Source organism: Polyergus mexicanus, unplaced genomic scaffold (assembly GCF_030449975.1).
Source record: "Polyergus mexicanus isolate NDT 795.1 unplaced genomic scaffold, iyPolMexi1.0 SCAF_15, whole genome shotgun sequence".
In the NCBI taxonomy this organism is placed as follows: Eukaryota; Metazoa; Arthropoda; class Insecta; order Hymenoptera; family Formicidae; genus Polyergus; species Polyergus mexicanus.
In genome coordinates, this window is record NW_027223335.1 from 4,138,005 (window position 1) to 4,163,853 (window position 25,849).

The following is a 25,849-nucleotide window of genomic DNA, read 5'->3' on the forward strand; positions in this document are numbered from 1 at the left end:
CTGAGCCAAGGACGAACTCGTTCCAGAGCGCAAAAAATTCTCCCAAAATTTCTGTTCAACGTGCGCGAAACCATGTACTGCGAAAGTCATCGTCGCGTCGCACAGAGGAGGGATCGACCGCACAATAGGGTTCTGCAGACTCCCAGGCTCCGCAGTAGACGCGGTCCGGTTCCTTCTCGTGAGAAGATAAAACCGGCGTCTATGCAGGATGAAAAAAAGAAGAAAGACTCGACCCTGTTCTATACGCGCGCGACAATAAACGCGTGCGCGTGTGCCAACGTATACGAGAATCAAGAACCATTCGCGAAACGAACATCTGTCACGCGTGCGAGGCGCGTACTTCCGATTTCGGCTTTTCTTATCCCTCGCTCTCTTGCGACGAGAGAAAGTTACTTACCTTTGAAATACCATCATCCTTCTAGCAAAGAAAAATTGGTCCATATTATGTACCATATATTGTATATTTGTTTCATTATTCTCTAATGCCATTGAACTTTACATGTGTCCTCGGATCGTCTAACAGTGTCTCGATTGAAACGTTAACTACATTTCTTTTAAAATTGCCGATTTCTTAATCAATCGTAAGTAAACTTTATTTACTACGAAAAAATATTAAGATATAAATAATTTTGATCTTATAAAATAAATGTTTCTAATATATTATAGAACAGAAAAGTGCTTGCATATTTTTTGCATTCGCGCGTGACTGACAGACACAAATACATATAAAATACCACGGGTTTGAAAGTTCGGCACGAGCTACTGCAAGACTGGTTTTTCATGCTTCGCGATTTTGGACAATACTCAAGTATTCGCATACGAGTGTATTGCGTGCGCGATACATCGTTATACGACGTTAAGCTCGTGCCATTCTTATATAGTGCCTTTTCCTAAATATAGCGAGTTTTATTCATTTGTTTCGTTTCGTTACGCCAGCATATCGTGATTGTATGTAAATATGTTCAATGTATGTAAATAAGTGACCACAGTTTAGGTTAATTATAATAATCAGAAATAATCTCATCTTTCGGCCAGAAATAATCTTTATTACATACTCTTTAATAATGTTAAAGCGATATATATATATATATATATATATATATATATATATATATATAATAAATAACTTATACATTACACTTTAATAATTTTAAAGTTTAAAATTTAATTCTTTTCTGTTACGATCTTATAAATAATGATAATAATCAGTTATTTTATATATTGTGTTAATATAACTTTTTTTTAATATTCAATTTAATTTATAAAGATTACATTCTAAAATATAATTTTAACATTATTCAATATTTCTAAAAGATTTGTTGCGTGATTGCTTCTTCTCGTAGAAGATATTGAATGAGGGATGTTGCAAACGGAAATGTGAAAAGCGCGTGTGTAACATGACAATAAGAAAAAGGAAGTAAATTCTCCATTATCGTTTGCTCACTCATTTCTCGGAACATTCTCGCATACGTCGATTACATGTGAAGCACGCGATAGGCTTTGCACGAGTAAAGTGACTCCACGGTGAAACCTTAATAACCACGCGGGACCCCCAACAAACCAAAACCATGACCCGTAACCGGATAGATATTATAATAAATGATAGCCTTAACTAGGGTTCGAACCACGAACGGTCTTCCTTTCCACGCTCAGATTGCGGAACAGAGAGATGTTGGAGCGTATATAGTTTATACCAAGAGACACTGTAAATATTTATGCGGATGTAAAGAGGATTCTCTGGATGGAGAAGCTAATATTTTTAATAAGCATTTATATGAGATATTACATTAAGCGAAAATAAAAATAAGAATAATGTTTTATGATTATATTTTAAATTTGATTGAAAGTTCTATCAAAAAAATCAAAAGTATTAAAGTGTTATCGTATGGAATATTAAATTATTAGAGAAAATTCGTGTGTCATAATTACGCAATCTCATGAATTTTCGAGTTTCTACAGCGCTTTAATTAACACTGGATATTCACAATCTATAGAAAATTAGTTTTGAAGATATAAGAGATGTTCTCTATAACTAAAATAATAAGAAATTGTCGTAATTTCTGATAAAAATAAAGCTACGTTACAAAAATTAGCTAACGAAAATATTGGTTTATATTTTCAACTTTTCAATGATGCAATTCAAAATCAGTCACGTATCCAATATAATAGAGAGAAACCGTCGCGGTTATGTTCACGCATTGCACGCGGAAATTACGAGTCACATCGGGGCATAAATTAAGGTTTATTGAGGTTCCGAAATAATATAGCCTTTGGTGGCATTATTGCAGACGACGACGCCGATAATGATAGTCAATATGGCCTTCTAAATACTATAGTCGTCGGAAAGAGGATTCATTCCGACTAGACTATCGAAAAAACGAAGAGAAGAGAGGGAACAGCGAAGAAACAAAGAGAGAAAGGAGATACGAAAATGTATGATATTTATAGAGGAGAATCTATTATTGAGAAATCCCATTGTCATTCTTCCCTTGCGAATTTGAAAATTATTAGTAATGACAGACGAGACGGCGGATCAAAGAGGATCCACAGAACTTTAATAGACTTGCGGTCTGATCGGGCCCGAAAAGAGTCGCGGTTTGTCACGCGAGATGTCTATTTGGAGCTCTCCATATGGATGACGAACTCGTCATAGAATTTCCGTTCGAAGCGTCGAAAATTCAGTGGAATTCCACATGATATATGTGTTATACACGGTGGCGTATCTCGCACGCGATCCGGAAGAGAGTCTGGCGTCGACCGCAAGAGAGTACCAGATGTTATCGCATTGAAAAAAGATCGCACTGTAATTTGTGATCCATTTCGTGACAACGTAAACAGTTTCTCGTAATAACTCGACATCCTCCGAAAATCCGCTTCTGCGAAACATGTCGCGCCCCAAACTCGCGAGGATTCGAGTTATTCCGGGCTCAACGAAGTGGAATTTCGCTGTAGCTCTTCAACCGGAAATGTCTTTCCGAGAAGGAAATTAAATTGCCAATATATTTCTTATTTTTATTGATATTAATTATTTAATTATGATATTAAAAATTAATATTATTATTATTATTATTATTATTATTATTATTATTATTAATCTTAAAGAGACTATTAGCATATCATACATTTCAGCATATTATTAAAAATTGTAAACAATAATGTGAGACTTGATTTTCTATAACTTGACTTGTTTAATAATTAACTTCATTAAATAATTGCGTAATCAACGCAATATCTCGCCGCTAAAAAAACCGCTACTATCCTTAGCCTCGGTCTCTCTTAGTTTTCATAGTTGAAAGAACATCCGGTATATATGCAAAACGAAACATAACGTCGACTATTTCGCATCGGCAATCGCTGTCTCCGCCCTGAATTTCAAGGCTTCACTTTTGTGCTGCCGGCTCGTTCTAGATATAAGAAGAGTCGCCGAGCTGCACACAGCAATGCAGGCATTCGCGGATTATAAGGAGCTTCCGGCCGACTCTCCTTCGCCTCGCTCATTCCACCGGTCATTGTTGCACCGCCACGCCGAGTGTGACGACCTGACAACCTCGATCCGGCCGCTTAGCATGCGCCTCGATTACGTTGTCGGACGTGAAGCTGCACACACCCGAAGGAGGACGCGTCACGTCAGCCAGCTCGATTCTTTCTCCTTCATTTTCTCAGCTGTTGATGAGATTACTAAACGCGCGAGCAACTGAGCGAGCGAACGCGCGATGGATTCTCGGTGTCGAGTGCTTATAACAAGTTTGTCGGGAAATTGACTCATGTCAACGCCACTCTGCTCCATTGGCGTGACAATGATTGCTGACCTAAACGCAAGAAATGGCGCTAGCATAGGGAGCTATTCTTGATATAAGATTTTTGATTTTAAATAATGTCTCTTTATTTACTATTTTAGAGATTTCTAAGATTTACAAATTACGTTTTAACACGTTTTAATACATATGATTGTAGGAAAGTCCGCAAATTTTTATTGCAAATCGTCTGCAATTTATTTTAATAAATAATTAATTTAATAATAATATTTTAATATTTGAGAAAAACTGCTTTTCTTTAAAAAAATCAAGATTTTAAATTTATATAAGTGAAAGAAATGGAATGTGTAATAATGTATAAGTATAATATTTTATGTACATTTCAAATGATTTTAAATTACCTTTTTTTATCGAGTATTATTATACGATAGTTAGTATGTCAAGAATTATGAAACTCTCCCAAACGATACAGACAGGATCGCGATGCTAATTTTTTTTCGTCGTGCTTCGCGTCATTCGCTTTCGCACAGATCGATCTTCTATGCAGATTATTCCAAGTGAAGAAGAACGGCGAGTCTCGTTACAAGAGCCAACTTCCGTCAAGACAATCTCGCTTTCAACACGCACCCTCTACACATTCGTCTAAAGTTGCTTATTCGCTACCTGGAAAAATGGAAATTAGTTCACACGCGATTAGCAGCAAGACAGTTGTAAGCGCGAGGGCCGATTCGCATTCAATACGCGCGGGCTGAGGAAAGCGACAGTTACGAAATGCGTCTTATCGCGAAAAAAGTCGCGTTGACATTTCACAAACAAATGCATATATTCGCGAATTAGTTTGCGAGACGTTGACGTATCTTATATTTTGATATTTTACATGATTACTGATATTTTGATATATAAAAATAGGAAAAAATGGGAAAAAATCATAAAGAACACAAAATTTGATAGAAATTATTTTATTATCCTTACACAAAGTTAGGATATTTAAAATGATCTTCAAATAATTTTCTATATATATTGTTGTCAGGTTTCTCTCTACTTTTTTCAATCTTTTCGATATTCTTTTCAATAGGAACATTTAAAAAAGAATCGATTATTTCTAATGGGAGACATGGATGAGACATCTGACACGTCACGCCGATCTTTTCTTGTCTGCTTTTCTTTCTTCCAGAAGAATACTTCTTATGACATAACAGCGTCTTTCGAATACGTTCTTCTTTCACTTTCTCGTAGGCGTTACGCGTTCTATCGAAATGCTATTCGCTCGTGCGTGGATGATGATTCACGTGGAAATCCGATGAGTTATTCACTAAAAGTAATAATAGAAAATTCATATTGATTACTATCTTAATAGAAGACAGGAGTCCTATTGAATTTGTTGCATAACGTTGATAATATTATTTGATGATCATACGATTACAATACAATTGTGGTATATAAATGCTTTTCTCAGAAAGAGACCGTGTTCTTCATTATATACAATGATTAGACAATGATTAATCTTGCAGTGCGTTTTTCTATTTCTAGAATATTATGAAATGAAGATCGGTATGAAAAACAGGGCAATAATAATTGTATTCAATCTTTAATAATTAATCGTGATTTGTGTTGTGCTATATAAATTACGATTAATTAAAGATTAATTAAAAAAATAGTATATATGCGTCTTTCAGGACAGATAATTATTATTTCTTCTCACTTCTGCGTGTGTTGTCCAAGCGTACTTGCATGCATAGTGCAAATTTCGCGTTGCACGTTCGTCCCAGCTGGCTGACAAATTTCCGTGTACCTCCTGGCGCGTCACACCATATGCGATCCGGATGCATATTCTCTTGCAAGATCGTGCGTTTAGCTGCTTCCTTCTTCCTGGCCGCGAGGAGCTTCGCGAGTATCCTTTTCCAATGATTCAAATGGCGCATATGGCGCACACGCGCGTAACCTCATGTGAATCCTGTAATTCTGCGATGCCATCTTGTCATTGTGACTGCGTTATGATAATATTTAATAAGCATTCTTGCGCAAAATTAAATTTACATTAGACCGAATTTATAATACATACAGACACAAAGACAATTGCACATGGCATTTCTTTTCGCAGGATCTAAGATTATACAAAAATAATGTACTTCAAAATTTTAATATTACACAAATTTCAGAGACAATTTTAATTTTGATTAATATATATATATATATATATGCATATAAGTTTTTATATTAAATATAATAGAGAAATCTTTTTCATGATTTTTTTCTGTTCTGGGAAATTAATTTCGCGGTGAGATTTGTATTCGCGCTGTGATAAATTTAATGTTCTCTTTCCTCTCTCCGATTTATTTTTTCTGCGGTGTATCTTTATGTTCTTAGACAAGAACGTCATTCATAATACTGACCGCTTAAAAGCACCATTACATCCACAGTTCTATTTTTGAAAGCCGACGCCTCAAGGCGATGTTTCGGAAATTTTAAAACATAAGCGGATGTGTTTTCGAGACGCATGGTATCGAATAACTAATAATTTTCGACATGAAAACAGGAAACGCGCTGTTTTTTCAATCTTTCCGTTGTTCAACGGACTTTTCATTACGCGTAGATGAATCTGTGTTGTATGAATATTAAAATCTATATTGTATGAATGTTAAAATCGTCATTCGGGAATAAAAAAAAAAAGAGATGGCAAGGACCAAGCAAGGATTTTTAACATTTATTATTAGCGTGTAGTAATTAATCCATGCGAAAACATAGATCGATGACCAATAATCATAATCGTTCTATTCGTATAATCTAATAAAAAAATCAGAACTTGGGAGATTCATTGTATTTTGCGAATACGTCTTATTTCGGTGTGGCGTCCTGAATCTCCTGAACTAAACAAACCGTACGGACTGCTGTGTTAAATAATCCGCGTGGAGTCATCGAGATATAGCCGATAATCGTGATCTTTCGATTTTCTATCCAATAAAATACTCGGCTTTCGTCGACTCGCGAAACATCTCGCGTTTTATCGATGCTCCGAACTTTTTTCTCGCATCCTTCTCGCATCCGCATTGCATCCTTCTCGGATTCTTATCTCTAATTCCTAAAAAGGCACGTCCGAGCGGGCACCGCTCGGCTTCCCCGAACTCGATACGCGGACAAAAACTAAAACAAAAAATATACCGATACTTTTTTCACAACTTTCAGCCGTTTAGATGTCGTGCATCACATCGAAAGTATGAAATAACATGTTTATTTACATGTCTACTTGTCATCGACTTTCTTAACGCGTACAAGTGATTTATGTCTCAATTTATAAATATTTACACAAATATTTATTTTATTTATTTACACACGCGCGCGATTATAACATCGATGTAGTTCGTATCGGACGTTTTCTTGAAAGCCAGTTTATTGAAAGCGCTTAATATATTATTGATATATATTGTAATTAAAGCAATCAACATTATTTGCATAACTCAGCTATAAAGTGACGTTATAATTAATGTATATATTAATCTTACAATTAATCCAGCGATGATTTCTATTTATTTAAAGTGTATTTAAAATATCTTCTCTAATTATATTCTCTAAAAAAATATTTATTTGGAGATTTAAAAACATATTTATATCTATTATAAATAATTTGCAAATAATGTTATAACATTTGACATACACGATACTCTCTTAAATGAAATCAGTATCGTTGTTTTAATCGGAGATATTTTTAACGATTCAGTTTAAGATGGCATGTTTTTATATTTAGATGTGTTTCTTATACAGGCTCCTTTTATACCGGCCGTGCACGCAAATGCGGAAATAAATAATAAATAGAAGAGTTAACGGCAGTTTATGTATTAACATCATTAACGTCATTAGAAAACTATAGATAGCAGTAATTATTATATATCAGTAATTTTCTCATTATCATTTATTATCGTAACATCTGTGTAAATTAGAATTTAATTTTCACTTAATTGAAGAAAAGAAGCGTCGTATATTATAACAAAAATTCTCTAATTGCAATTATATACTTTATTTTTAAAAAAGATAAGATAAATAAATATTTAAGATTTTTCTTTCCTAATTAAATTAATTTTAATATATACGATTTCAGACAATACTTTTTAGCTTGCGTTCCATATAATGCATCAGATAAAATTTTTGCCCCTTGAAGAACACCCACGATCAGATTGTTCTCTCAACGAGCTAAGATTGGCGAACGTAATTTTAAAGTATGTATTTACAAGCACGTTTTAATATTAAAGTAATGTAATGAGGATATTAATTTATGATACATCGTAGAGATTAGTACGCATTTTCTTATTATATTTAAAATTACAGTTGATTTTCAATATCCTTAATTATTACCACGCACATTATTGTCACGCCTACGATCTGGATGACTTCGTATTATCGGCTTTAAACCGATCGTGTCTATAAAATATATACATACATATTATTATGCTTGGCTAAAAGTAGAACATACATAATTCATTATACTTGCAATCACTTCACTAATTAAGTTTATCCAAACATTCGTTTATATTATAAGTTATTTAAAATTTAACATTTTGAACTCTCGTGACATCTGATAGTTTGATTTGCTAATAGATCGTTTCATGTTTTTAACCGAGATTATATATATTTCTTATTTAATAAAAGATTAAAAAATTAATATTAATTTGACAATCTAATGGTATATAGTCAGAGTTCATCATAATCTAATGTCTAGTTCATAAGATTCTCATTATAAAGATGTAAGCGGAAGTTCATTGGCGAAATAGATTGTTGTGGCTCCTTTCTAATACAACTTTCTGACAATTAGCCGTCATCGAGGTCGCAGGAAATTGTGGAAACGATTATCACTATTTCCTCGATTTTTAAAAATTGCCTTTATTTATACACTGAGATCTTTATAATAGAAAATTAATCTTCTGAAGACGATATTGTGAGTAAAAATTAATGTGCGATTATCGTTTCTTGTTGCTCCAGTAATTCAGGATTATCTTTATAGATCCTGATCAATTAAATCAAGTTTAAAGCAGCGAGTCGACTGAGAATTCTATCATGACAGATATTAACGGCGGAGCACAATCGATAGTCTCGGGATAGGACGTCCGGTGTGTAACGAGACGTGCGATAATATTGATACATATTTTTTGCATTTCCAACCATGAGAGGCTCACTAACGAGATCGCGCGTCACGGCGCGATACTATAACGAGGAAAGGAAAGTGAACGCGCGTTCCGCTCAAATTTATATCCCAGTAAAGAGGAAGCGTTGCAATCTACCTGCCTATCGCCGCTTGGCAGGATTTCCAATCTTGCATTATGTCCTGCCGCATCCTTATCATGCAATTTTCTCCTGCAGCAGCCGTCTCTGCGGGTTTTTTTTTTTTCAGAGCAATTGCCGTCGAAAATTCGTTCGAGAGAATTCGCAAATGTATAGAATTCTTTTACGCGAAAAATTAATGCGATTTGACTAATAATTATAATAAAAATTAAAACTATTTTAGCGCTTGATTAATACGATTTATTGGGAAACGCGACGGTACTGTAGCTGTAGACGGTCTTGTAACACCTTAAACGCCATGTTTCAACGATGATGTGTATCGAGATGGAAATTTATTTTCGTGATGCAAATCAATACGATTAATTCGACATTAGACATCTGATCGAAATTCCCAGGATGATCGAAACAGCATTTCAATTTTCGACACGCGTATTTATTCATCGACGACCACCACACGCGTGTACTACATGCGTTTACATTTCTACGTGCGTGTAACTTCCTGCGGTTACGCATGCTCAAACTCAGATATTTATAGTTAGTAGCTTCTGCCGTCTGCACGACGACCGGAAACGGGTCGATTATATTTAGAGAAAGACTTTACCGATCATAGTATAACTAATTCTGTTCATGTCCGCGGCCGATTGCTATTGTAAAGTGAATGATTCTCTTTTCGAACGAATCTTATTCATGATACACGCCATCGATGAATAGATTGATACAATGATTGTAATGGTTCAATATGCGATTATTTGACATAGACAACTATAGAGCTACACTTTAGCTAACAAAGGGATGACTTAGTAAGAAATACTCTGGCATCTTTGATTAAATATGGAATGTGCAACATTTTCTATTTGACAAAATTAATAATATGTTATAAATGATTGGAATTTTATCAAAGAAATTTGATCAACAATAATCGTCGATATTAAAAAAATAATATGTAAAGAATGATTGTCAAAGAATCATTTTTATAGGATTGAATAAAAAGAAAATAAAAATATATAGAATATAATAAGAAATTTATCTTTTTAATTAGCAACATTACTAGCTATTTTAAATTCTGAATGATTTTTTGAAAGTGAATTCTCACGAATATCTATAAGATATAATCTCTGCGTTAGTACCTGTACGTAAAACATTATATTGTTGACAGATTTGATTGCTTCGCGTATTCAAAAGTTTCCAAATTTATATTTCTCTATCGCAGATAAACCGAGATTTCAAAAAATAAAAATGTGAAATTTAAAATGTAATGTCCTTTAACATCGATAAATTAATCGTTACTCAACAACGGCTGTACGCGAATATAACACTCAATCAGATTGTCTTTACGCAAATCGTTTTGCCGACTCGCTACTTGGCCCGTGAAATGAACGTCGAATGTCGGTGCAGCTTCTCATCACGCGGACTATAATGAGCGCAGGTATACGGCACGATGATGAGCGGAGAAAATGAAGGAGCGAGGAGAAACAGTTGGAGGAAAGGGCATACAAAGGAAGAGAAAGAGGAAGAGAGAAAGAGAGTACACGCGCGTACACGCGTGCACGCTCTTTAATTGACTCGGAGATATCCACCCTATCCATAATGCATCCGGGGCTTCTAAACGACCCTAATCGCGGCGAAGAATGCCAAGGTGAGGCCTCCAACTGCTCTCAAGGCCTTCGCGCGTGACTATTCGTTTGCGCCGGTTGGGAACTGTATCGCGCTGCCCGATGATAATGGCGCGAAGAGAGACCTGCAACACGATGTGCATAATGCGTTTTTGCGCGCGCGCGTAGGTTTACTGCACGACTATATTGAGAGAATTGCATCCCAGAATCGCTCACGCGAGACGATCGCTTTTTTCCCTCTCTTTCTTTCTTTCCTTCTCTCTCTCTCTCTCTCAAGCCTCGATTCTCTTAAGCACGTCGAAAGGTGATGCGATTTCTGTTTGGTATAAGAGCTGGTCGCAAAGGAAACAATCTCGAGCGAAATAAGCTCGGTCTTGGCTTCGTTTTTTTTTTTTTTTTTTTTTTTTTTTTTTTTTTTTTTTTAATTTTAAAACAGTACGCAGCGCGTATTTTTTCGTATACAGATCAGCTTGTGAGTGAAAATATCGAATAATAATGTAAGAAGATGTGTGCGATCTTATAAAAAGAATTAGAAAAGCTCTGTGAGGCTACACACTTTTTTATTAAGCTGATGCGGATTCTGTGTAGGTTAGCGACAGAGAGTCGTTCTTGCAAACCTCTTTTCTCCCTATTTCGCTTCCCAAGCTGATCATGGTCTTTTAGGTTGACCGACTTCCGGTGAGGCTTCTTCATCCAGCTGAAAGGTTCGCGGGAAGATTTTTGTGGTAGCTCACTTTTCTCTCTCTCTCTCTCTCTCTCTCTCTCTCTCTCTCTCTCTCTCTCTCTCTCTCTCTCCTCTGTCTCTTTTTGTCTGTCTCTCTATTTCTTTCTTTTTCCCTGACGGTGCAGTCGACGTTCCACACTGTCATTTGAAATTTTAACTTTGTTGTCCGACATCGGAAGTGTCTCATTCTCTGCCTTTTGCTTTGTGCCGCAGTTAAATATTCCAAAGCAATCGTGAGAAATCGATTCTTTTTGTCACATTTCCGTTTCTTTAATTTGCAAAAAGCTTCTTTCTAATCTATCAATAACGTTTCGATAATTGCTCCATATTATAATATTTAAGTGTAAATAAACATTTCATTTTATCTAAAATATTTCTTGAGATAATTTATATAATATATTATTCAATCAGTTTAATTTCTTTTATTATTTTTAACGTAAAGACGTAAAGACCAGCATCAATTTATAAAATCTAAAAGAAGAAAAGAAAAATATATTATGTATGCAAATTTACATAAGTCTGCAGGCATACAGATAAAAAATTTCTGAAACGCGTATTGATACACTTTTTTTCAATTTATAATAAGATAAATAATATATATGTATACGCGTTAATACAATATTGTTGAGTTATAGATAAATCACTCGAGAATACGAGAAAAGAATCAGGTTTAATTTTTCGAGCTCAATACCGCTCAGATAATCATCGAGTGTTCGATCCGATTCGTGGAAGCGCAAACCACCATAATACCCGTGCTTTGTCCCACGGAAGCTCTTAATTCTGGATCCCGTCAGAGGCGATCGATAATTACAAGGAAGGAATCGAGAGGAGGTCGAGATGGGAAAAAAAAAGTTGTGTAAAGAGGGAATCAGGCATCTGCCAATGGTTGCCTCGTATTAACGGTGATGAGCCAACGGAAGGAGACCATGGGCAGACCATGGGCGTCCAGAGGAATCTTTATCCTCTCGGTGGAAGATTTTCGCATGCCGTATATTTGATCATGTCATGTATTTAAAGCACACTCTGTGACACATATCGTTAAAAAATAATTTACTGTAATTTAATTTTAATATTTATTTTCTTAATAATATAACATGAATAATGATATATTTAATTAACGTAACGCAATATCGTATTCAGTTTCCCGCGAGTAGAGGTGAATATAGGAATATATTGAAAGAATAGATAAATTCTGTTCATAACGTAATAGCACGCAAATTGCCTTTTAAATTAGTTCTATAATATTTTTGCTTTCATTCCTTTCTTAATTACAGCCATTTTAATTTTATTACTGTTAACTACAAGATATATTTTACGATCTTGTAATATAAAGATCATAATTTTATAAATGCAAAATAAAAGCTACAGAATGATATATTCCATGCGATCCCCGCGTGAAATAAAAAAAAAATGATCTCTATTCGAGTACTTATTGTTAGAGCTATCGCTCGTTAATGAAGCTATGTATATAAGTAAAAGGTTATTAAAGAAGCTATTTATTTTTTCCTACACTAACTCATTACGGAGATAATTATCGGGAAGGGACGACAAATATGAGCCCCTTTTGATGGGCGCCCATGAACGGCGATGGGCATGGTGTTTTTTCAGGCCATATGGCGCACAAAGTCTGGCCAATTCTAGCTAGTGAGGATGAAATCCGATGAGGATGTTGTCAGGATCGAGGAAGGTCGCTTTTTGCAAGCTCACCGACCTCGAAAAACGCGGCTCGGTAAGCGGCGAAACGAACGGGGGGAGAACGCTGCTGGACCACCGAATCTGGATCGTGATGATTGCTTCGATACACGAGGGAGCGGATTTTTATCGCGCGTCTCAAAAAATTCTTGACGGTCGGACAATGTTTTGTGATACACTTCAGTGAGCCTTCAAATGGGAACATTGTGGACAAGATAGGCGGTGGACATGGGGAAAGGAACGCGTCTGTTCGGATATAACTCTAATGAGAATGTCATAGCTATTCTTTTTTTATCGTTTCTTCATATTTGATGACGAATAGCAAGTGCAAAATACATTCGAGAAACGCGATTATTAATTATATATTTTATTATAATTATATATATATTCATTACTATTTCTTATAATTTCGAAAACTATCGAGCTAACATTGCTCGATTAAATATCGAGGTTACTTTATCAGGCAATTTTATCTTTCAGTTATTTGCAATAATCATTGAAAAAAATCGTTTTTTATGAATTTCTATATTTGAATGGCAATTAGTGAATTATTCTTTTACATTCCATGTAGCAGGATTTCTTTCGCGCATAGTGGGTGCTCGGCCGTTGATCAGAAGGAAACAAAAGATTCATTCTTCCCCGCGCTGCTGCTAGTTTTCGCCTCGTAGACCATCTTCAGAAAGCGTAGAGCCGCGCGCCATGCTTCGCTGCCATTAATTCCCCGTAATAGTTACTTAATAAACAAGAACGTACGGATCTCCCGCTGTTCCCTAATTACATATTAGTAGCCGTCATTAATTAAGATTTTTTTCGCCACTGATATAATCCATTAAAATCAAGCATATCTTAATTTAAAGTCTGAACCAAATAAAGAAATATAAAGTTGATTGAAAAAAGATAAAGGAGAAAATGTTTGGACGAATAATTATATTTTGTTATATATTTGAAAATTATTATAATAGTATTAAGTAAAGTATAATATAAAAGTTTTCGAATTATAAAGAGATATTTGCAGTCATATAATATGTCAAAAATAATCGAAAATAAATTTAGTTTAATTGTCTGTATTTTAAAACTTTCTGTTTAATCCGAGCGCGTTTTAAAATTATTTAAATCATACACACACACACACACACACACACACAGACACATGTGTATATGTATATACATATATACAATATGTAATACAATATGTCAAACTTAGTTTATAAATTAGACGTGCATTGCTACACGACTGTAAATCTCAATTTTACGGTATCGCATAATTATGAAATGAAATACTATTGCACGCTCTCTCGCCTTTTTTTTACGGCAAGAAATGTTTCTCGCCAACCGGAAACGAGAGTCGTTTGATTCTTTGCGCACGTCGCGGCGGTGATGAAACAAATCGTCATGCATCAAGCGGCCTAATATAATGACTCGGCAAAAAAAAGGAATATTCGTATATAAGGAGATTAATCAACTTTTTTACCAACACATCTATTATTGTTGCTTTTTCGAAAGTTGATTAATCCCGTTTGATTATTAATCTAATTCTACTTGAAAACGACAATTACACTTTAGCAGATTATAAAATAATTTCTCGTCTCGCGAGTGGATGTGAGCAAGTTTATACAAAAATTTAAGATGCGAGTTTAATTATTTCTTCGGATTTTTAATCTAAAGAAATACTAATAAAACTGCGCAAGTCATCGACCAGCAATTGTATTAATTATTAATTTGTGCGCGACATCCAGTCTCTTGTATATATATTTTTTTGGATTTTTTGAGAGACTTTGCTAGTTACATATTTATTAAACCATGATATTCCGTAAGAAATGAAAGACACGTCGCACATCTCTCGTACAAACAAAAATAAATAAAAATTCGAGCGAGAGAAATTGAAATATCGCCTTCCCATCACGTACATAGATATTTTTTATCTTGCCTCTTTCCGCTCGGAATTCACGACGGACGACAGGAAATGGGAGTCGGTTAAAGAAATAGACCGACTGAGACGAATCGGCGCAAATTAAACGGCACAATGGCAATCGAGCGATTCTTCTCTTCCAGAAATCACGTTATCAATGTTTCATCGTACAGCTCTCAGTTCAGCGTTGAACATAAAAAACTCAAGACGGTAACATCCAAAGACACGATCGCGGCGGAACAAGGTCCCGCGGAGTCTGTTAATAGCTCGCTTCCGTTTTTACCATGTATATGCGTAAATACCCATATTAAGTTAGCCCTCCCCACCAACGCCAAATTAAATCAAATACATCAAATAATTTAGTGCTAATTATGTGCTAATTAATTGCCGTAGTCCGAATTTTGTTGCTCAAACCGTTTAGCAGGAATTTACATTCAAAGTGGGGGGTGCTAGCTTGACATTAAGCCAGCCCCCCACCCCCCCTAGTGAAAAAAATATATATAAAGCTCGAATCAAAAAATAAAATACACTAGAATTTGTTGCTATTTTGTTGCTCTAAAATAACATAAAAATATTTTTAAAAAAGTATATAATTTAATTAATATCACTATATACTCAGTCTCGCCGCGCCGTACCATTCACTTGCGCGAAGTAAAAGTAAATAAAAAAATGTATCGCTCGCATGTATTTGGTACTGAAATAATCTGTGGACAATATACTGTCGAAATATATGAGAAACTGAATTTGTTGCTCGTCTTAAAGTATTAAAAATCGATACTTTGTTGCCGCGGACCCTATACGACGCGCTATTATATTATATAAACTAACTAAAAGAATTTGTTGCTCGCATGTTTTTGGTATTAAAATAATCTGTGGACGATGTACTATCGAAATATATAAGAAACTGAATTTGTTGCTCGTCTTAAAGTATTAAAAATCGATACTTTTTTTTCACTATGGGTGGGGGGGCTGGCTTAATGTCAAGCTAGCACCCCCCACTTTGAATGTAAATTCCTGCTAAACGGTTTGAGCAACAAAATTCGGACTACGGCAACTAATTAGCACATAATTAGCACTAAATTATTTGATGTATTTGATTTAATTTGGCGTTGGTGGGGGGGCTAACTTAATATGGGTCGCCCGAGGATCGTGCGAATCTCGGCCTAAGACGAAATTAGAGAAATCGTTGATGCACGGGAGTTCGCTGATTATCCGAGAGCATCAATGACGATATTCAAGTATCCGTGGATTACTGAGTAAACATATACCGAGATCGATCCCCCGACAATTTTACGCTAATAATAATTATTTTACGATTCTGAAATTCATTAGACGATGAAATGAGAATTGAATAATTAATTCGAGGAGATCATAATTTTTCCACGCGGCATTTCGATAACTTTTCGCGCGATGAGCTCTTTAATCACGCGAGCAAACGCGAGTTTTCGTTACGGATGAATAAAGCGCAAAGGGCCCGCGTGCGTTCATTCCCGACAAAAATGAGAATGAGAGAGGTAGTTACCCCCAAAATTCACTTTCGATGGATGAAAAGATGCGAGAGATACGGAACGCGACTGTAATACGTCTCGATAATCGCGCTTGTGCGAAGAGCGTTACGGAAAATTTAGGCTGGACGGATAGGTGGGGGGAGGGGAGGGGAATGTCGTCGAATATCTCTTCCAAGAACAGGAGCGAGCGAGTTTTTTGCGAGAAAAAAATCGTGCGCCAAAAAACCTTCGCGATACGAACAAGGATAAGATAACGAAGCTCGAGCGATACTTTTGCAATCTCGCGATTATTTTCTGGCGAAATTATACATATAATTGAAGAAGAATCATATATTTTAAAAGAATATTAAAGTATATTGAATTACGAAACGTGTGAAAAACGCGACGCGAAGCTTCACCAATTGTAAAATTTCTCATTTAGCTGTTGGTACTCGTGGTTTCTCGCGGCATTTCAGAGACATTGATTAACGTTGACACGTCACCCTTAATTGGATTTCAGTAACATCCATAGTTTTAAAACTAACCAATCACCAATCAAGAATCGAATGACCGTGATTGGTCAATTTTACAACCATGAATATTATTAAACCTGACGTGTAAAATTAGTCGACTAACTGTCGACTAACCGAACACATTTTTTTTTTCTCTTAAATAAGAATATTTTATTAGGAATGTTCATATGTGGTGTGTGAGCTGCTTTTCAGATATATTCCTCCTCGAATCTTACACATTCTATTCAACGATTATTCTCGTTGTATTATCGTTTCGCCATGAAAATTGATCGAGATTTTGTAATATAAGCTCTCTCTCTCTCTCTCTTTCTCTCGAGCCGCGCTTCTTTGTTTATATCTGAATGTTTACGATCAACTTTTTTGAACGCTTTTGTACCGAGACGTTCGGCGACGCGGTCCTCCCCTCTCCTCGCCTACCCGTCCAGCCTAAATTTTCCGTAATCGTGTCAGTCTCTTCGCACAAGCGCGAGTCTCAAGACGAATTACGGTCGCGCTCCGTGTTTCTCGCTCTCCGTCTTTTTATCCGTCGAAAGTGAGATCCGCGTACGAACGAGTGTCGGGGGGGTCTTGTATCGAATAACAGGCGATTATCCGAGTGTAATATATTAACCCGTGTAATCGTGATTAAGGCATCTTTCGATATATATATACTCGCAAACGACAAGATTTTTCCCACGCATCTTTTATCTATCGAAAATGAATTTCGCATCCGAACGAATATTCGAAATATCCGAATCGAGAGTAATTTGTAGTTTTGGTATATCGACTTTATAATACGATACAACGATCGATGAATACATTATTTAACATATTTTTAGGCGCTGAAATAATTTACTCGCTGTCGTATATAATAATATCGCGTTGAAAATATAAGCGCGTCGCGTTCCACACGTTTCTGCTTTAATATTCTTTAATATTGTTTAAAAATGTAATCCTTTTTTCAGAATTATATTCACAATTTCATAAATCGAGATCGCAAAAGAGCGTCGCTCGAGCTAGTTTGATTTATCTCGCGCAGGATTCTTCGCGTACGGTTTATTTCTTGGAAGAGACGCGCTCGCTCCTTTTCCTGGAACGACGACGCGTTCCCCCCTCCCCATCTACTACTACTCAACCTGCCTAAATTGTCCGTAACCGTTACAGTAACCGTCGTATTGCATTAGCGTGCGAGATTGAAATATTCTTTCCGTATTTCTCGCCTTTTTTTATCCATCACAAGTTTATCCCGTGTATAAAGTGGATGTCGTGAGTATCGGGAATGTCGATTAGAATCACGGAAAATCGTCTCCGTCCATTTATTAATACGCGATTATATGTTCTTTCGTGTTTATAATCGGCATGGAAATAATTTTCCGCGTCATTGCATATGGCGGATTTTGGACTACGAGTGAAATAGTGATTATGAGAATAGTGATTATGCATGAGTGGACAAATTGATAGACTGTCTCGTCTCAATTTGAAGCGAAGGGAGCAACCGGAAACGGAAGGGATCTCGTGATGACCAGATGCGGAAAGAAGTGAGACATGCAAGGGTGGTGCATCGGTCGGTCAGTAGAATTTATTATTAAACATTTAAAATTGTCAATATAATTTTTAGTTTATGGAAACAATAGTATTGAAAAATCGGGGGGTTTTTTTTTTATTAATGATTTATAGCTCATGTATAAATATTTAGAATTATAACTGACCATATTATCTTTGCCTTGATTATTTCTATTATTCGTCATTGATGATTACTGATGATTTCATAATTATAATCGTTGAGCGCATTAATTTTACTATTTTATTAGCATTCGAAATCATCATTAATACGATTACATTTTATTTAACTCTGATCACTCTGTAATCTTAACATCCTTAACGCGTCATTTTTAGAGAATGAAAATTATCAAACATGTGCATTAACGAAATTAACAATATGCATGTCAATTTATTTTTTAATTTATGGAAACGATGGTATTGAAAAATCGAGTTGTTTTTTGATTAATTATTTATAATCTGATAATCATATAAATATTTAGAATTAAAACTGACCATATTATCTTTGCCTTGATTATTTCTATTATTCATCATTGATGATTATTAATGATTTCATAATTATAATCGTTGAGCGCATTAATTTTACTATTTTATTAGCATTCGAAATCATCATTAATACGATTACATTTTATTTAACTCTGATCACTCTGTAATCTTAACATATATCTTTAACGCGTCATTCTTAAAAAAGCAAGAGGAGCAACAAATTCAGTTTCTTATATATTTCGATAGTATATTGTCCACAGATTATTTTAATACCAAAAACATGCGAGCAACAAATTCTTTTAGTTAATTTATATAATATAAGAGCGCGTCGTATAGGGTCCGCGGCAACAAAGTATCGATTTTTAATACTTTAAGACGAGCAACAAATTCAGTTTCTTATATATTTCGATAGTATATTGTCCATAGATTATTTTAATACCAAAAACATGCGAGCAACAAATTCTTTTAGTTAATTTATATAATATAAGAGCGCGTCGTATAGGGTTCTCGGCGACAAAGTATCGATTTTTAATACTTTAAGACGAGCAACAAATTCAGTTTCTTATATATTTCGATAGTACATCGTCCACAGATTATTTTAATACCAAAAACATGCGAGCAACAAATTCTTTTAGTTAGTTTATATAATATAATAGCGCGTCGTATAGGGTCCGCGGCAACAAAGTATCGATTTTTAATACTTTAAGACGAGCAACAAATTCAGTTTCTCATATATTTCGACAGTATATTGTCCACAGATTATTTCAGTACCAAATACATGCGAGCGATACATTTTTTTATTTACTTTTACTTCGCGCAAGTGAATGGTACGGCGCGGCGAGACTGAGTATATAGTGATATTAATTAAATTATATACTTTTTTTAAAATATTTTTATGTTATTTTAGAGCAACAAAATAGCAACAAATTCTAGTGTATTTTATTTTTTGATTCGAGCTTTATATATATTTTTTTCACTATGGGGGGGGGGGGCTGGCTTAATGTCAAGCTAGCACCCCCCACTTTGAATGTAAATTCCTGCTAAACGGTTTGAGCAACAAAATTCGGACTACGGCAACTAATGAGCACATAATTAGCACTAAATTATTTGATGTATTTGATTTAATTTGGCGTTGGTGGGGGGGCTAATTTAATATGGGTTGCGTAAATCGCTAAGGAACGCGGCGAGAGTATTGAAGAAGCCGCAGCTCGCTCGTAACGCGCTTCGCGGAGATCTTGTATATTCCTTCTCTCGGACACAAACCATGCACCGGCCTATTTTCCACAGTACCAAGTTGAAGCTCACCTCCGCGGCTCTCCGATCTGATGACTTGATAAGATGACGACAACTCGCTTTCGCGGAAACTCGTGTATTGTAAAACGCCGCGATTCTTCTCTGTACTCTCGACGCGCTCGCAATCAGCTCGCTCCTATCTACATCTCGCTTCTTAGCCGTGCAAATTTTGCATTGTTGTCAGCTTTCGTAACACAAATTGCCTTAGATTAAAGTGGCAAAGGAAATTTCAACGTTAACTGTATTGCGAAACGATTACTATTGCAGATTTACGTGAAAAATTATCTCAGCTCAACAGCTGAGATTGAAACGACTGACAATGAGAAGAATCTAAAACTTTTTCAAATCTCGTATAACATTTACAAGAGAAGTTAAACATTTTTTATCGTAACAATTTTTAAGAAAATAATTTCGTAATAATTATAATTAATTTTTATATAATTTTCTTAAAAAACTTTCTTCCTTTCCCTTTGTCTTTCTCATGGAACGAAGAGCTGGCTACCAGCGTGATACAGAGGTCCTTAAACCCGACTGACGGAACGCGCCCGCCCGCTCTCGCCTTCCTTCGTAAGGAAGGAAAGCGAGATACGCGAAGGTTACGTTTCCCATGGCTCGATAAACAGAGGACGCGGAACGAGAAAGGCGAGGCACCGTCGCCGCCGGAAACGCTCCTTTTCCAACGAAGATAGCAAATATCTACCACGTCGCGCGCGATCTCGACAGGTATAGCGGGTATTATATAGCGCTCTCTCTCTCTCTCTCTCTCTCTCTCTCTCTCTCTCTCGCTTCCGCAGGTCGGCGCTCCCTTAAGTAAGGAGGGCGTCGAGATAGCGTGACGGAGGTGCTGGTACCCGCGCGCAATCGGCCCGCTTGTGGTTTTAAGCAGATAATAGCGCCGTTACGACTTTGTTACACTGTTTACGCATTTACGTTCGCCAACGCCGGGAAAAAGAGGCGTGCACCTCTCTTCTCCCGTGAGAATTCTCACCGTGATTTATCCCAGTTACTACTCTACACGCGTTTCTCGCATTGTGGTCCACGACCTAATACCTGATCCTTAATCACTCACTTCGAAACTTATTGTTAGTATATTTGACAACACATTTTCGATGTCGAAACATTCTTAAAGTCTTTGCTTGCAATTACTTTTATTAAAATTAAATACAAATTTTACAGATTAGAAAAACGAATTAGAAAAGTGCGAAGCAATAATTATTGACACATATAAAAAGTCATAGATCGAATCTCTAATTATCGCGGAATTGTGTAGAATGTGTCCGTAATTATGAAGAAAATCGAACACTATATGCGCGATTGGGTATACGAAAGGGTATGTGTTCCCTCTCATCGAATTGCAATCGCAATTGCACAGACGAGCGAGTCCGTGCGCTACGTCGGTGCATCACCGGTGCATCCGTCTGTTATCCATCGATTGAGGAACAATGAATGAGAAATAATTTATGATAACCATGAGCCGTACATCCAACTGCGCATGGAGTCGTTATCGCGAAGGCTCGTTTATATATCACAGCATTTATATGCCGTTCTGGTCACGCGAATAATGCAACGACGAGAGAGAGAGAGAGACGACGATGAAGTCGCGCGGATGAATTTTAACGCGAGCGCAAGAGGCGAGATTTGTACAATAATTCACGCGTTAGCTCAAGCTCAGCATCTAGGAATTCTTGATGTAAATGCGTTTGCCGCAAATATGCACTTTTAATGTCTTTTGATAAAATGTCTATATATTTTTTCTTTTCAAAAGAAATTAAGTTAAAGTCTACATGTCTTTCGTGGCATAAATAATAAAAGCATTATTATATAATTTTCTGAGAAAATATTTATATAAATTATAACTATCATGTATTACGCAAAGTTAATCGTGGAAAAGAATATGTTCAAAAGAATTCGTTATGAAAATATTCAGAGAAATATGAGCATTATAAATTCATATAAATGTTAGCATATATAACGTTTGTTACTATTATCGTAATGTCGTAATTTATTGAATTTCGATATGAGAGGTTTGTGTATGCGATCGATTAAGAGCTTCTCTCGCTCGCTCTTACTTTCGATTTATTTTTGCTTGTAATGCGATTTATGTTCGAATTCCTCTCTATCAGTCCGATATCGGTTTACTCGGGCGGCTCTCCTTGTAAATATGCATCCAACACTGACACGAGATCCTTTTACATACACTCGGCCACAGGCACGCGAATATAATTGTACAGGGTGCTGCAGAACTGTCGGCTCTCGCAAAACAAATGTTTAACGAAGATGCATTGCAACGAAGATGCATTGCAACGAAGTAACATTGCATAACAACACGATATTATAGATTTTTTATGTTTTAGTAAAATCACCGTTAATGTTATAGCAGGAAAAGGAATAAGATTGTATTTTCATGATTTTAGTGCACTAGATTTTTTTACAAAACTTAAGCTTTTTTTGATGTATTAAAATGTAAACAATTTTTATTTATATTATGATTACACATTTAAATTATACAGTTTGTACCATCTCATAAATTAAATAGAATGATTTATTTTCTCTCACACGCAGAGAGAAACAATTTCGAAGTAATTGAATAAAAGTATCTATTGCCGTATACAAATGAATCAATTTCGAATCGGCCTGTATCTCTCCATATACATATACATAACTCTTTATCTGCGATACAGAGCTCTGATACGGACTCGTCAGAGGCTCAGGTGACTAACACCAGAGCGGTTCTGGAAGATCTCTTTAGCATTCTTTCTTAACAATAACCACAAGTCCAGATGATAAACGCAAATGCGAGGAGCCTCCCTCCCCTGTCTTCCCGCGCGATGACTCCGATTATTTATACTCATACCATTTTCTCCACACGCCTCCGTAATCGTATTCCTCTACGAATTACTTCGACACACGAGTATGTCTGAATTATATATATATATAATTCATGCCACTCGGAAGCTAGTTGCAGCAGTTTCAATTTTTAATTCGTACGAATTCTGATTTATCTCGCGTGGCATTTGCAAGAATTATTATTATTATTGTATTATCGAGATTTGTAAATTTTACGAGCTAATTGTTGAATAACAATTAGATATTCTCTTTTGCATGAACTGGATATAAAGAAGATGCGAAAGGACTTGGACACAAATTCGGTCAAAGTAATTGGAAAAAAAATTACACGATCCACGATCCTCATGTGTCACAGAAACTCTTTACGCGAAAATAATGGACTTAGCGATCACTTAGGTGCTCATTAACCGTTCCCAGGAATCTCAGAAATACCTCCCCGTAAGATTGGCGCTGTCGTTGCCAAACCGGTGATTAGTAACTGTACCTGGATTCGCGTACTTTCTTAAGTAAACGAGGCGTACAGGGACCACCATTAACGGGTCGCGAATCACGGTAGTGATCTCGCTATACGGTACGGTATACATATATATGCCGTTTATCCCGTGCATCTACGGCACAGCTCGACGAGTCTCGGGTGATCAACAAACATGAGACTCGATGCTTTGTAGCTTTCGCACTCGGCATTCTTACAATCGAGATAACCGACGACGCTGATGTCACCCGACATAAATGTGAGATTTACCGTCGAAGCAGCCGCTCGACTTCTTCCTTCCGTGATAACCTGCGGGATAAGAAATCGTGCTAGACATAATAAAACCTGTCGTGCCCGCGTTTGCATCATGTGACCTGGGAAGGCATATCTTCATTCATCGTTACTAAATAAAGCGTGATGTTATTCAAGCAAATTTCTCATTATGCTTCATTATACCTTCCATTTTGAGCGTTTAATTAAAAACGACAAGTCATACTCGTTCAATAGCGTTTAATTAAGAATAACTTGCGTTGTAATTACGTTCTCGCAAAAATTATTTTGGATTTAATTTGACACATGTTTGCCAATTACACGAGTTGTATAGAAGTTGGAAATTGGAAGTCGAATCGACAGTTAAAAATTTTCAATCGCCAATCGCAAGATGCAAGAGATTTAAAATTCTTTGAAAGCAATCTTTGATAATTTTAACTTTCATCGTGTAGATATATATATATATATATATACGATATAAAATATTATAATATTAGTGACTTATCGTGAAATATTTTCTTATGGATTTATGAAATATAATATAGCTGAAACAAAAAATGCTATAGAAGGCCGTTAAATTTATTACGATACGGTTTTCGTAGCGCGAAGATAAATGTCTCTTAGTTCACGCTCCTCCCTGCTTGTCACGCATAAACGAGATTACAGACAGGATTATAGTCTCTATAAGGGTGTTCGGTCGGGAATTGTCTTCTTCCTCAAAAAATTATTGGCGATATAAAATGCGGCCATGTTTGTCATTATATGTCGTCCTACCGCACTCATCGCAAGCAAGAATTATTACTTATTATATTCCCAAGTTTAATGTAACTTTTTCGAAGAAAATGAAAAAATTTTTATGCGATCCGAAGATCCTAAGGTTCTTTCTCAGAAGGTTCTTTCTTAGAGATTTCGAACCAGAAATGACAATTCCGCTTAGAACAATTCGCGTCGCAATCTGAGCAACGAAAGAGGTTGTCGAAATGCAAGTGATCAACGAGCGATCCTTGGTAAGACAAACAGAGACAGGCATGTGGAAGGAGGCTGTAAGGCGAGAATTGAAACAGGAGGAAGAGAAGGAGAGGAGAAAGAGAAGAAATTGGACTTTTCTTTTGCTCGCTCGCTTGTCGCTGCTCATCGCGCTTCCTCCGCGCTCTTCTCCATGCATTATATGTATATATATATATATATATACGATTGAACTCGGTGGTCTGGGGTTCCTGAGAAGCGAGAGGCCTCGTAACTCTAGGACCCCGTGCCGTATCGCGTGCCACACCTTTTGCGCGGCTTTGAAGTCACCAGCTAGCACGAGCGCCGGCCAGGTTCGAAGAACGTGTCTTCCTCGTCCCCCGGAACGTCGAGAATCGGCGGGGGCGCGATTATACGATGGAACCGGCGATGCCGGGGATTTATCGAAGTTGTCGCCGAGAGTTTAGTTTAGCGCAGCCCGTCTTTCCGTGTGCCTTTTTTGCCATAGATAATGGTGCGAGACGTGGGAGTAGACCGCGGGGCTGGTCGCCAAGCATCGTTTTAGCATATAATTTTAGTTCTTTCCGACAAGGGAGCAAGTATAAGAGCTGTGCGATACTAGTATAATAAAGTATGATATTTCACGATAGCGTATGTACATGGAGTAAATATTTTTATCACACATTCTTATAATGCAATGAAAGTATGTCTTGTAAGTCTTGTGTAAATCTATTATGAACTATTTTACTTTAATAATTTTAATTTCATTTTATATAGATATTTATAAAATATACAATGTACAACTATATGGTAATTTAAAGAATTATGTTATTGAATCGTGAAGAAAAATTTATTTCTAGAAATTTTCTAAAAATGTCATAATTAAATTAATGAGATCTATACTTAGGAAAAGTTTTGTTTTATTTTGCATTTGAAAGTTTAACTCTTATTATTATCTATATAAAGATATGAAATATTTGACGATCACATAT

The 25,849-nt window shown here is 36.1% G+C and overlaps 1 protein-coding gene across 5 annotated transcripts in view; it reads left to right on the plus strand.

Annotated features, from left to right (window-relative positions):
- Positions 1 to 25,849, plus strand: part of LOC138939674 (uncharacterized) — a 61,462-nt gene that overhangs the window by 14,273 nt on the left and 21,340 nt on the right. Inside the window, exons 1-2 of one of the 5 annotated variants that reach the window (XM_070307721.1) lie at positions 17,450 to 17,581; positions 18,128 to 18,531. The exons of 2 other annotated variants lie outside the window; for them this stretch is intronic. The gene's annotated coding sequence lies outside the window, so the exon portion shown is untranslated. Of the gene's footprint in view, positions 1 to 17,449; positions 17,582 to 17,924; positions 18,532 to 25,849 lie in introns of those variants that run through there. 2 more of the 5 variants (XM_070307722.1, XM_070307720.1) reach the window with 2 other exon arrangements.